General features: G+C 34.0%; 1 protein-coding gene across 7 annotated transcripts in view; it reads right to left on the reverse strand.

The window, feature by feature from the left end:
- SLC16A7 (solute carrier family 16 member 7) overlaps positions 1-13,786 on the reverse strand; it is a 219,224-nt gene that overhangs the window by 99,839 nt on the left and 105,599 nt on the right. For all 7 annotated transcript variants that reach the window (XM_037848350.1, XM_037848352.1, XM_037848356.1 and 4 more), the window contains one exon: positions 8,583-8,711. The gene's annotated coding sequence lies outside the window, so the exon portion shown is untranslated. The remainder of the gene's footprint in view (positions 1-8,582; positions 8,712-13,786) is intronic.

Consider the following 13,786-nt stretch of genomic DNA (forward strand, 5'->3'; position numbering starts at 1 on the left):
TCACAGTGGGATATGGAACTCCATTAGTCAGTAAAATTACCTTTTTCTGAAATCATCATGTGTCATGGGTACAATTTTTATCATTGCCAGTTTTATTATGAAGTAAGTTTTACATGCAAAAAGCATTTCATATAAATCTGTATATGCAAAAGAATAATACCAAAATGATTACTTGTCTATAAAAAAATTAGCTTAAAACAGAGTATTAACCAATATCATTTGTGCCAGTTTGAATGTATTGTGTCCCCCAAATGCCATTATCTTTGTGGTCTTGTTGGAAAGACGTTTTTGGTGCTGGTTAGATTTGCTTGGAATGTGCCCCACTCAGCTGTGGGTAATAATTTTGATGAGATGTTCCCATGGAGGTGTGGCCCCGCCCATTCAGGGTGGGCCTTGATCAGTGGAGCTATATAAATGAGCTGACTCAAAGAGAGGAAAATGAGTGCAGCTGTGAGTGATGTTTTGAAGAGGAGCAAGCTTGCTAGAGAGGAACGTCCTGGGAGAAAGCCATTTTGAAACCAGAACTTTGGAGCAGATGCCAGCCACATGTCTTCCCAGCTAACACAGGTTTTCCGGACACCATTGGCCATCCTCCGGTGAAGGTACCCGATTGCTGGTGTGTTACCTTGGACGCTTTGTGGCCTTAAGACTGTATCTGTGTAGCAAAATAAACCCCCGTTTTATAAAAGCCTATCCATCTCTGGTGTTTTGCATTCTGCAGCATTAGCAAACTAGGACACCACTGAAGCCCTCCCTCCACTAACAGGCAACTGTTATTCTGAATTTTATAATTAATAGACTTTGGCTTACTTTTATTTATAATTTTACCATAAATGTATGTGTGTATATGCATATATATGCATGTGCATCCCTAAAGTTACATAAAATGTAATTAAATGTTTTATATATCTATAAAATATGCCTATTATAAAATATATAATGCATATAAATATATAGGTCAAAGCAGGTGATATATATTATCATATATTAATACATATTAATTATATGTATATATTCATATATGATTCATCCATATGTATTCTTAGAAACTTCATTTTTTTCATTTAATATTATAAACTGACACTTTACTGATGCATATAGATTTAATTTATCAATTTGCTATAGCAAAGTATTTCATTTCTGAATACATTTGTGAGTGTGTAAGTGTATCTGTGAAATATGCATGGATATTTAAATTATTTCCAGTTAGTTGTCATTATCAAAATGATTCTATGAATATTCCCATTCTCTTGGGGCATTTATGCAAACATTTCTCTAGAAATACTGCAGCAGAACGACTAGTGCTAATTGTACAAATTTACTCCAACACCAGCAGTGTAAGAGAGACCTCCTTGCTTCACATCTTTACCAATGTGTGGATTTATTTTTTTTCTAATCTGGTATGTGTGAAATATTTCACTGTAACTTTAATTTGCATTTTTGTGGTTACTAATTTTGAGCATCTTTTCATAAATTTAAAGCCATTCTTGCTTCCTCTTCTCTGAAGTGTCAGTTCCTGTATTTTACTATCTGTGTTTGTTTGACTATTAAAATTGATTCAGTTTTCTTATATATTCTGAAAATTAATTTTTATTCATTCCATATTTTGCAAATATTTATTTCTGTCTCTTCAAATATCTTATCATGACTTTTAATGAGATGAAGCACTTTAATTTTAATTAATTTAAATCTATCCATCTATTCTTTTATGATATGCTCTTGTGCCTTGTTTAAGAAATTCTTTCATGGCTCAGTGCTATAAAAATATTCCCCTAGATAATAATCTCTGTTGGTTGATTACATGTGTTGCAAATATCTTCTCCTTGTGTCTGAATTTGTTATTCTATTTAGAATTACTATTTGAACAGAAATTCGAAATTTTGAAGCAAATTTACTTGTTCTTTCTTTATATCTATTTGTGTGCCTTTTTAAAGAAATACTTTCTTGAACCAAGGTAGTGAAGATATTCCTCTAGGTGGTTTATTTTATTTTTTTAACTTTTATTTTGAATTTCTTTCAACCTTACAGTACAGTTACAAAAATAATACAAATCCCATAAGGAGAAACTCCAACATATTCCTACTCACCCAGGTACCAGATGTACCAATTTTAACATTTTGCTGTCTCATTCTATCTATTCATCTATCAATCCATCTATTTATCTATCATCCATCTATCTGTCTATCTATGTACATATTTATCAATTCATTTTCTGAACACTTGAGTGTAGGCTGTATAATCATGATCCATGAACACTTAATACTGCCCTGTACATTTCCCAGGACTAAGGATATTCACTTATGTTACCACCCGAAGTGCAGTTATTCAGTTTAAGAAATTTAACACTCATATAAAGATTATATTTTATATTCCAATTTTTTTCATATGTACCAATAATGTCCTCTTGAGCTTTGCCACCACTCATTAGAGCCAATCCAGGGTCATGCAGTACATGCAATTGTCATTGTCTCTTTAGCTGCTCTTTCTTTTTTTCTTTTTATTTGTAGGATCATTTATACAATAAATATTTTTCACATCTCAACCACTCACAAGCCTACCATCCAATGGGATTAAACACACTTAGAATGTTGCGGTACCCTCACCAACTAGATGGTTTCTTAAAATATTTTGTTCTGCTTTTTACGTTTAGTTCATGATCAATTTAAAATTAATTTTCGAATGGTATAAAAATATAAGTATTTTCATTTGCTTCCAGAACCATTTATTAAATAGTCCCTTCCTTTCTCCACTGACAGGCAATCCCAGGGATCTGTCACATATGCTTGAATCTGCTTGTGAAATCTTTGTCCCATTCCATTGTTATATCTGTTTATCCCAGCATCAGTATCACACTGTATTAACTAATATACTTTACAGGAAGGCTGATATCCAGCAGGCCAAGTTCCCCTCCTTGGGAGTGTTTCTTTGGGAGAGTCTTGCCTATTTTTGGCCCAATGCATTTCCACATTAATTTTAGAATCAATTAGTTAAGTTCCCCTAGAGAATCAATGTTGAAATAGTTTTTTGATAAATTTGGGGAGAAATGATATCATTGTTAAGGCTTCCCATGGATAAATGTGTTAATACTCTATATTTATTTTTCATTTATAATTCCTAAAACAAAGTTTTACTCATTTTTATTTCTAAAGGTCTTAATCAACTTGTAATTTAGACTGCATATTCTGGCATTTTTTGCAATGTATAGAAGTAAAATTGACTTTTATATATTGAAATCTGTAGTAGTTTGAAGCTATTTATGGCCCAGAGAAACATATTATTAAATTTAATCCATTCCTGAGGGTGTGAACCCATTGTAAGTAGGACCTTTTGATGAGGTTACTTCAGTTAAAAGTTGTGGTCCACCTCAGTCAGGATAGGTCTTAATCCTATTCCTGGAGTTCTTTAAAAGCAGAATGAACTTCAGACAGAGAGGAAGCCACAGGAGGCAAGAAGCTGAACCCAGAAGAGACAGGAGAGACATGCGAGACACCACCATTTGCCCCGCTATGTGAAAAGCTAAGGACCCCAGGATCCCTGAGAGCCGGCCCCGGAACACCATAGCCTTCAGGGAGAAAGCACTGCCTTGATGACTGATGCCTTGATTTGGACTTTCAGCCTCAAAACCATAAGCAAAAAAATTCCCATTGTTTAAACCAAACCACTGAATAGGTATTTGCGTGAGTAGCCTGGGAAACTAAAACAATATTATATATGGTATATTTGCTAAAGTGTCTTATTAATTTTTAAAATGTTATATGAAAATGATAATGGGTTTTATAAGAAGACAGGAAAATGTTCAAAAATTGATTGGGGTGATGAATGCACAACTATATGATGGTACTGTGAACAGCTGATTGTACACCATGGATGATTGTATGGTACGTGAAAATATCTCAATAAAACTGAATTAAAAAAAAAAAGGCAGATATATTATATGTAACAATTTTTTACTTCCTGTCCAATCCTTAAAACTTTAACTTATGTTTATCTGCTGTCTATAAAACCTATAGTACATTTTGAATAAAAATTAACTAATTTTTTTAAAGAGAATGCATTTGTATTATTTATTGTTGGATTTTAAAAGATACTCTTTTTCAGGTGAAATACATTCCCATTTATTCCTAGCTTGATAATATTTTATTTCTTAACATCATTAGTGTTAAAAAAAAAAAGTAGAATTTTGTTAAATATTTCTATTCTGCCTTTACTGAGTCTATAATTTCTTTTCTTTCAACTGTTAATTTGACATATTGCATCCATACATTTTTGGAATATTGAACAAAACTTGCATTCCTAAAGAAACTCGATAGATCAAGGTATGCTATCATCACTGTATATTCCTGGAATAGGTTTTAATGTTTTGTTTAAGATTTATGCATCTGTGTTCATGAAGGAAACGAGAATGAATTTGTCCTTTATTGTGCTAGTCTGGTTTTGTTCTTTTGGTTATATTAATCTAATTAAAGGATTCTAGAATATGTCTTTTTCAGAGTCTGAAATTCTTCAATGCCTGCCAGACAAACTCTCTGAGAGAGGAAAGAATTTTGTTTACCTACTCAATTTCAATTCATTTAATCTTTCCAGGAATTGTCCATATACACTAGTTTTCAAATTAAGAGAAATAATTGCTTCTGTAATTAAGACTCCCTTTTCATTCTCAGTATTATTCTGCTTTTTTTTTTTTCTTTTCACCAGAACTGGTCAATTTTCAATCTTTTCAAAGACCCAACTTTTGGCTTTGTTCAATCCTTTCTACTGTATTTTTTTTGTAATCTTTTTTGTCTCTTCCTTTCTACCTCCATTTTTTTCCCATTGTTCTCCGCATCTTTAGCACATTCATATCTAGAATTTTTCTGTCCTCATATAAACTTTGAAGGCTGCAAATGGCAGCCTCTTTACTACATTTCATAAATTCTGACAGTATTTTCATTATTTCCTAATGAAATATTAGCTCAAAAATATTTTCTAAATTTATAAGTTAACTGATCCAAGGGTTATTGAAAGTTGTTTTAAATAACAAAACGTATAAGGGTTTTATATTTACTTAATTTTTGAAAATGGGAGTCAGTTATATGGATCATGGTGAATATGATGAACAATTTTTAAATTTTTTTTTTAAATTTATCAAGACTTGATTTATACCCAGGATATGGTCAATTTTTGTATATGTTCTATGTGATTAAAAATAGATGTGTACTTTCTAATGGTTAGATGCAAATTTCTGGATATGTCAAATAGATCATTTTAATTGTATTACCCAAATCTTTCTATTCCTTCAGTGTTTTCTTGTTTGTTTTGTATTGTTGTCAAATTGGTACACGGCTACTGAAAAGGTACCAAAAATCTCACCTGGTGATAGTCAATTTGTCAAGTTCTCATATTTCTGTCAAATTTTGCATCCTATATTTTGAAACTATATTATAAGAAAACTATATATTTCTGGTGAATTGGATCTTTTTTATTACTGTTTAGTGACCAACCTTCTTATCACCAGTAATGCTTTTTTGATTTAGAGGCTATTTTTATCTGATAACGCATCTACATCAACTCTTTTTGATAATATTTGCCTAATATATATCTTTACTTCCTTTTAATCTCAAGCTTCTTGTTTAAATATTTTTCATATAACAACATATAACTTACATTTTTGTTTTCTTATTCATTCTGACAAATGTTTAAACTAAATGATTTGTTTTACTTACATTCTGACTACTGATATTTTTAGTTCAATGAGACCATTTATATTAATTCTGCTTTTACTATGTATTTTTTCTTCTTTCTTTACTTTTTTATACTGCATGGATTTGTTTTTCCCTTTCATGCCATTTTTGATCTTTCAACAATTTTGAACTTTATGCAATCTATTTCTATACTTCAGTGGTTAACCTAGAAATTTTAATGTGAAATTTTACTTAAAGTTTAAAATCAATGACAATTTCTTTATTATTTTCAAACTATACTGGGAATTTAAAAACATAAAAAACATAATAAATATATATATAAATCACACATAATCCTAGTACTAGAATAAACTATTGAAAACATATTGGTGAATATTGTGCTAAAATTTCAATTATCCACAAGTGTATATATCTTGTTTCATCAAATTGAAGACAACAACATTCTTAAGTTATACCAAAATTAATGTACCAATATATATCAAGCAAAGAAAAGCTTCCAACTGGTATAAGTATTTCTAATTTTTTCAGTGTCAGATTACGGTTCCTCTGAGTCACGTTTTGATTCACAAACCGCAACTGTGTTTTCTTATACAATATCATCCTCTGGGATATCAAGAACATTGGCGATTCAGCGTTTCTATAAAGTTCTCACAAAATCCCTGTAAGCTTTTCTTCCAAGCTGCTAATAAACTGATGCTTCTTTGATCTTACCAAAATATATTAACAGAAGATATTCAGACAATAACAGAACTCATATTCTTACCCTAATGGTTCAGAAATAGTTTGTTGACTGGAATATCAAGGGATTAAATTTTTTTTGTCATCAGAGAAACAACAGCCAAATTTGCATGTGCATAGACATGACTCTGTCATGACTTCCTCTTTGGCAATGATGACTGTTAAGATGCCATTTGACAACCTGGTTTCAAAGATGATAAAACATGAAAAAATGTGCTTCCTAGACTTGAAGAAAAAATGAATGCAGAAAATAAATATATTTTATATATATAAAGTGTAAGTATGGATTTATGTATATACATGTAATGAAAGTTAATATACTGTCTAGAGGTACAGTTCTAACATTTGAATTTCTCATTTACTTGTTAGGTAATTTTTAAAAACTCATGAATATATACCTATATCATCAATTTTAACAGTATTTCACTGGATGTTAGACCTAGGTTATTTCACTAAACCCAGGAATAGTTTACCTATCTTATCTTGATATTATGACCTATATTATAATGAGTCTGTTTTAATTTTACACTTCTGATTTCAATTTGAAATAAAGGCAAACATAATTATTTTTCCCAAGTCATAATTCTTACAAAGAATAATTTTGAAACACCTGTAATACTTTTGCCTTTGGGTAACATTTCTAATGATTTATTTAATATCTTTGCTTCCCATCAGAGTATAGATTCAACGGCAACAATCAAACATTGTATCCTCAGTTTCTAGTACAGTTATTGGCATATAGTATTACCCAATAGGTTTATTCAATAAATTATAAATTGATTAATAAATAGCTGTGAATATTTGTGCTTGGAAAAAGTTCATTTTACCCATTGTGCCATCTGCTGTCATTTTATCTCTATAATTATAAAATTTCAACTTCAATACTGAGTTTATTCACTTTCAACTAACAATGGGATATAACCTGATATTTTGGCATGAAATATGTAGAAGTAAATAGAAATAAAATTTAGGCCAAATATATATTTGGTTAAGCCAGACATTTTAATGGTTTTTCTAAACAGGGATAGGAATACCATAGCTGATACTGGTAGCAATTATGGCATAAATGCCTGGGAAGAGGTTGACCTTAGATAGCAACAACCAAAGAACTGTATCCTAAATGAAAAGTAAAGGCAACCTGGGTTTGCTGAATGTGACTTGATGAAGGTATATACAAGTAAATGATGAATCCATGACTCAAAATTCAAAATCAAAAAAAGGACTGGAAGAAGGATCCAATAAACTGAAAGTAGTAAAAATATAAAGTAATGACATCCACATATTCCTTGGTCCATCAATCCCTCCCATTTTTTGGTTTCCAACACCAACACATACACAGACATGCAGACACACATACACAAACATACATCCCTCTCCTCTAGGCATTAATCACCCCCAGGGACATCTTGAAGCTAATGAAAGTTTTTCTCTAACAATTTTGGGTGAGAATTTGTGACCTGCACATAAACCTTTCATAGATAATCAACTGTTCTTCACTTCTCTAGACTGGCCTTAAAGAAGATCATTTAGGAATTCGTGATTCTAACTCCTTCTTTATTAAACTCATATTTTTCTAAAGTACTTTGCCTGAAACTACATGTTCATCCTTTCAATGATCAACTATTTGAATGATCTGCACTTTGTTATGGAAGTCAAACTATTTTCTCAGATGCTATACATCCTTTCAACAGTTATCTTGCCTTTTTTAAAAAAGCACTATATGATGGAGCTACGTTTCTCCTAAACTGTCTTTCACTGTTTCCATAGTTCACCAGTTTATTATCTTAATATGTATGATTTTTAGTTCTCTTTTTCCAGTATATTTACTTGATTTTAATTATAATTCCATACTCCAGGTTGCAAGTCACCACTGTATAGCTCTTCACTTATCTCCTTCTTGTTTCTTCCATTTAAAGTGACATTTTATGATCTCTTAACTAAATCAATGGAAAGTAGACCCAGAACCAATTAACCACTGAAAATTTCATTTCCCAGACTGCCACCTGTTACTTTTAGCAAGATCAATTAATACATATTTATTGGCCTCATGTTATTTTCCTGTGCCCAGTTCTTTAATATCTCATACAATTTAGAGCTGCTGTGCCTTGTTCCTTTTATTTATGGGTATCTACAAGAAAAACAGCACTAAATGTGTAGTTTTACCTGTTTACAGATGCCCACTTGAAGAGATTTCTTTGGATTATACGTGGAATCTTTAAGCCTCGTCACTATTCCTTGAAGTATATTTGAAGGTAATACAAAGGAAGAGAGGTAGAGCAGACTCTGGATTATCTAAAGAAATAGGAAAACAAGGAAGACATGTATAATTGACTTCCATAAGCATCTTTTTAGAGCCACAAACTTTAATTTATCCCAATAAATTGCTACCATATTTTAATAAATAGCAAAATTGAATGTTTTTTCATTGTAGAAACAACTACTAAACATATGCACAAACATATATGTATATATATGAGAAAAAATATACAAGTATAAAATAAATAACACTTTCAAAAGTACCTAAGAGTAAACTACATACCTACCTCTAAGAGAAAAAAATGCATTGGCATTCATTAGCTGTTACTCAAACAATTGTCTACCAAATTTAAAGAATTTGCTCCAAAATTCAAGCAAAAAATTAAATATTTATTAGCAAAGGGGATGAATAGAAAGTTTAAAGAAAATTACTAGAAATACTATCAACAATATGCAGGTCTTACAATGAGACCAACTGGCTCCTGAAAAACAGCATTTAGGGATGTGCTGATTTAGAATCCAGACTTCCTAATCAGATCCAGATGATAGGTGAACATGCTGAATCTTCCTAATACATCAGACACCTTCATTTCAACTTAAGTCCCACCTCCTTTTCTATTGTGTACAGATGTTCAGTAGGTGTTCATCCCACAGCCCCAGGGAGATACTAGGTCTAAAAGAAAGGCCTGACTGTACCTTAAACCTGGAAGCCAGAAACTGAGAACAAGCAGTCCCAGCTGCTAATCAGGGCAGGAAATCTCAGTGGCAGGGCACCACCCCCCTCCCTGTGGGGTTATAAATATCCAACATTTAAACAGCACAGGTCTCTCCTCTCTGGATGCGAAGTGGGGTGTCTGAAGCTGCCATCTAACAACCCTGACCCGAGCAGTTGGCCTCCCTGGAAGACCAGCCACGAGACCTCTTTCCCACTCTTTTGGACCCTTTGTGCTATGTAAGTAATAAAGTGGTCATTTGCTGAAAGTTACTGTATGCCTGAGCTAGTGTTCCCACAATATACCATACAGCAACACATTCCACTTTGACAAGTTCAAACTCTAAATGCTCACCACCATTTCTACAAATTTTCCCAGGGTCTTAACCTGACTGGACTGTTTTCTTCCAGAAAGACCAGCCCACATCTGGAATTCCTTTCAATGAATGGGCCACCAAATAATCCAGGAACTCCGTTTGGTAGATTTGCATATATTAACCTATTTTTATATCCATTTCTCTACATATTTTAAGCTATCATGATATATTTTATTCACATTGATGTAGGCACAACTCATTAAATGCATACCAAGGTCTCTACTTTTTTAACATATTTTTATTGAGATTGTTCACATACCATACAACTATCCAAAGATCCAAAGTGTACAATTAATTGCCCATGATACCATCATAAAGCTGTGTATCCATCAACACAATTTTTTTTTTCAATTTTTAGAACATTTTCATTACTCCAGAAAGGAAATAAAGACAAAAAAGGAAACTCCTCCCATACCCCTGACCACACCCCCCTCCATTATTGATTCATAGTTTTGGTATAGTACATTTGTTATCGTTGATGAAAGAATGTTAAAATACTACTAACTGTGGTATATAGTTTGCAATAGGTATATATTTTTTTCCTATATGCCTCTCTATTATTAACTTCTAGTTATAGTGTCATACATCTGTTCTAGTTCGTGAGAGAGATTCCTAATATTTGTATAGTTTATCAAGGACATTGTCCACCATAAGATTCACTGTTCTATACATTCCCATCTTTTAACCTCCAACTTTCGTTCTGGTGACATACGTGACTCTGAGCTTACCCTTTCCACCACCTTCACACACCTTTCAGCACTGCTGGTTATTCTCACAACATGCTACCATCACCCCTGTCCATTTCCAAACATTCAAGTTCACCCTAGTTGAATATTCTGCTCATAATAAGGAACCACTCCCCACTGTTTAGCCTCATTCTATATCCTGGTAACTTATATTTCATGTCTATGAGTTTACATATTATAACTAGTTCACATCAGTGAGACCCTGCAATATTTGCCTTTATGCATCTGTCTGATTTCACTCAATATAGTGCCCTCAAGGTTTCTTCATCAACCCATTTCTTTAAAGATGGTTTTGTTCACACACCATACATTCTGTCCTAAGTAAACAATCGTTGGTTCCCTGTATAGACACGTATTTATGTATTCAGCACCATCTCCACTAACTATATAAGGAAATCTCCATTTCTTCCACAAGGATGGAGGAAGAGTCAAATAAGGCAGATAGGCAAAAGAAAAAGAAAAGAGAAAAAACAAACAAACAAAAACTTGATAGCTAGAAAATAACAAAAGGAAAGATAGCATTAACCTAAAGTAGAATAAAGAGTCAGACAACATCACCAATGCCAGGAGTCCCATACCCTTCTCCTATTCCCCAACCCCCCATATGCATTTAGCTTTGGTGTATTGTTTTTGTTACATTAAAGGAAGCATAATACAATGTTTCTGTTAATTCTAGCCTCTAGTTTGCATTGATTGTCTTTTCCCCCCAACCCACCCTATTTTTACCACCTTGTAATGCTGACATTCACTTGTTCTACCTCATGTAAAAACATATTTGTACCTTTTATTATAACCATTGAGCACCCTAGGTTTACCTGAGTTACACAGTCCCAGTCTTTATCGTTCATCTTTTGTTCTGGTGTCCCACATGGTCCCAGCCTTCCTCTTTCAACCATATTCACAGTCATCTTTGTTCAGTGTACTTACATTGCTGTGGTATTAGCTCACAAAACTGTTTTCCAAACCTCTCACTCCTGTCTTTTCCTTTCTGTCTGCAGTGCTTCCTTTAGTGTTTCCTGTAGAGCAGGTATCTTGTTCACAAACTCGGTCACTGTCTATCAGAGAATATTTTAAGCTCTCCCTCATATTTGAAGGATAGTTTTGCCAGATATAGGATTCTTGGTTGGCAGTTTTTCTCTTTTAGTATCTTAAATATATCACACCACATCCTTCTTGCCTCCATGGTTTCTGACGAGAAATCTGCACATAGCCTTATCAAGCTTCCTTTGTAGGTGATGGATCGCCTTTCTCTTGCGGCTTTCAGGATTCTCTCTTTACGTTTGATGTTTGATAATCTGATTATTAAGTGTCTTGGTGTAGGCCTATTCAGATCTATTCTGTGTGGGGTACGCTGCACTTCTTGGATCTGTAATTTTATGTCTTTCATAAGAGATGGGAAATTTTCATTGATTATTTCCTCTATTATTGCTTCTGCCCCTTTTCCCTTCCCTTCTCCTTCTGGGACACCAATGATACTCCAGTCCGGTTTTCCCAGACCAGAATGGGCTCAGGTCCCAGAAGGAAGAAATACACAGTATCAGGGTGTGTCTTAGAAAATTGGTACATCCTGTGATGCCTCAGGTCACTATGCTTTTCTGCCCAGCAGGTGGCACATGTCAGCCTGTAACTCCAAACTGGTAAGGAGGTGTGGCCCGTGGCTGTTTTCCCCCAGGCTCTGGGGTCTGCTTCTGAATGGAAGGCAAGTAGTAGAGCTGGGCCCCACCTCTTTCCTCTTAGAAAAAATAGACCCCCTAGGGAGAGGTCATTAGCATTTCAGTGCCCTCTCTCTGCCTGTGCTATCTCTACCTTGTCTGGGTCAGAGCACTGGGAACTGAAAATGGCTGAGGCTTTCTCGACTGAGCCAAAATGGACTGAAAGTCCCCTTCAGGATTAGTATGCGGTGACCCTCTGGCTCTCCAAGTTCAGTTGTCACCCAAAGCCTCTGTCTGCTTGTTGGTGATTCGTAGCTCATAGTAAGCAGTCCACACTCACTAATTAAAACCCCAGTTGGAGCTCAGCTGAGCTATATTCGCTCGCTGGGAGAGCGCCATGAGGCTTTGCAGCTTGGTCTGTTGGGGGAAAGGGTCTCCCGGCTTGGATCCGCAGTTTTTACTTACAGATTTTATGCTGTGATATTGGGCATTCCTCCCAATTCAGGTTGGTGTATGATGAGTGGATGGTCATGTTTGTCTCCCCAAAGTTATTTTGGATTATTTACTAGTTGTCCCTGGTTTTTTATTAGTTGTTCCAGGGGGACTAACTAGCTTCCACTCCTCTCTATGCCATCATCTTAGATCCTCCCCAAAGTCTTTACCTTTAATAAGTGAAAGGTAGTATTTCAAAATTTGTTTGTGCCAGTGAGAGACCAAACAATATTTAAACAAATGGGAAGACTTTTCTTTAACTTGGGAAAGCAACTATTTGGGGGACTACTTCCTGAAGTTCAGATAGACATAAAGCTTCTTCCCCCCAAAAAGTAGTACTAATTATTATGGCTAGAAGCTAAGTTGTGGTATCAGCTAATTTATTTTCTGGGCAATCTACAGGTATGTCACACCTTATGATAGGTCTTACTTGTAACAGTGTACATGAAAAAATAGATAATGCTTTAGAGCTTAAAAATTTTTTAAACAAAGTTCAATTATTTGATTCTCATATTCCTATGAACTAAGAGGAACTGGTATTTGTACCAGATTTTATAGATGAGTATATAAAGGATCAAAGCGCAAAGTTATTGTCTCAACGTGTAATGTCCAGTAGCTGATCAAATTTGTACCATGACTAGTATCTTTCTATTAGCTCTACTGTGGCTGATTCAGTTTAAAACACAGACTTGAAGGCTGCCCTTTCTGCTTACAATTATACTCCTTCAGTTTTATTTATATTCCAAATTTCATGGATTGCACTTGTCCTCACCTATCTTGTTCTTTAGAATTCAACTACTTGTTCTCTGGAATTCAAAAACTACAACTATCCTTTAAAATATTTTGAAATTCATTATTCAAGTTTATTTATATATGACCTTTCTATAATGTTTTGAGTGCACAGATTGCAATATATCATTATTTCAGCAAAACAGTGACTTTATGTCTGATGAAAGCATTTGGCTATTTCAAGTGGTGTTTCCACAGCTTATGTGGTGGGATAAACTGAAGTCCTAGAACTTTGCATTGTCTTCTACAGATGCATTAGGATTGACCAATCTGTGAAGAAGACGTAGGACACAGAAGAAATGAAAACTATTAGCAATGATCAATAGCCAGACTCCTGTGTGAT

Source organism: Choloepus didactylus, chromosome 8 (genome assembly GCF_015220235.1).
Source record: "Choloepus didactylus isolate mChoDid1 chromosome 8, mChoDid1.pri, whole genome shotgun sequence".
Classification (NCBI taxonomy): Eukaryota; Metazoa; Chordata; class Mammalia; order Pilosa; family Megalonychidae; genus Choloepus; species Choloepus didactylus.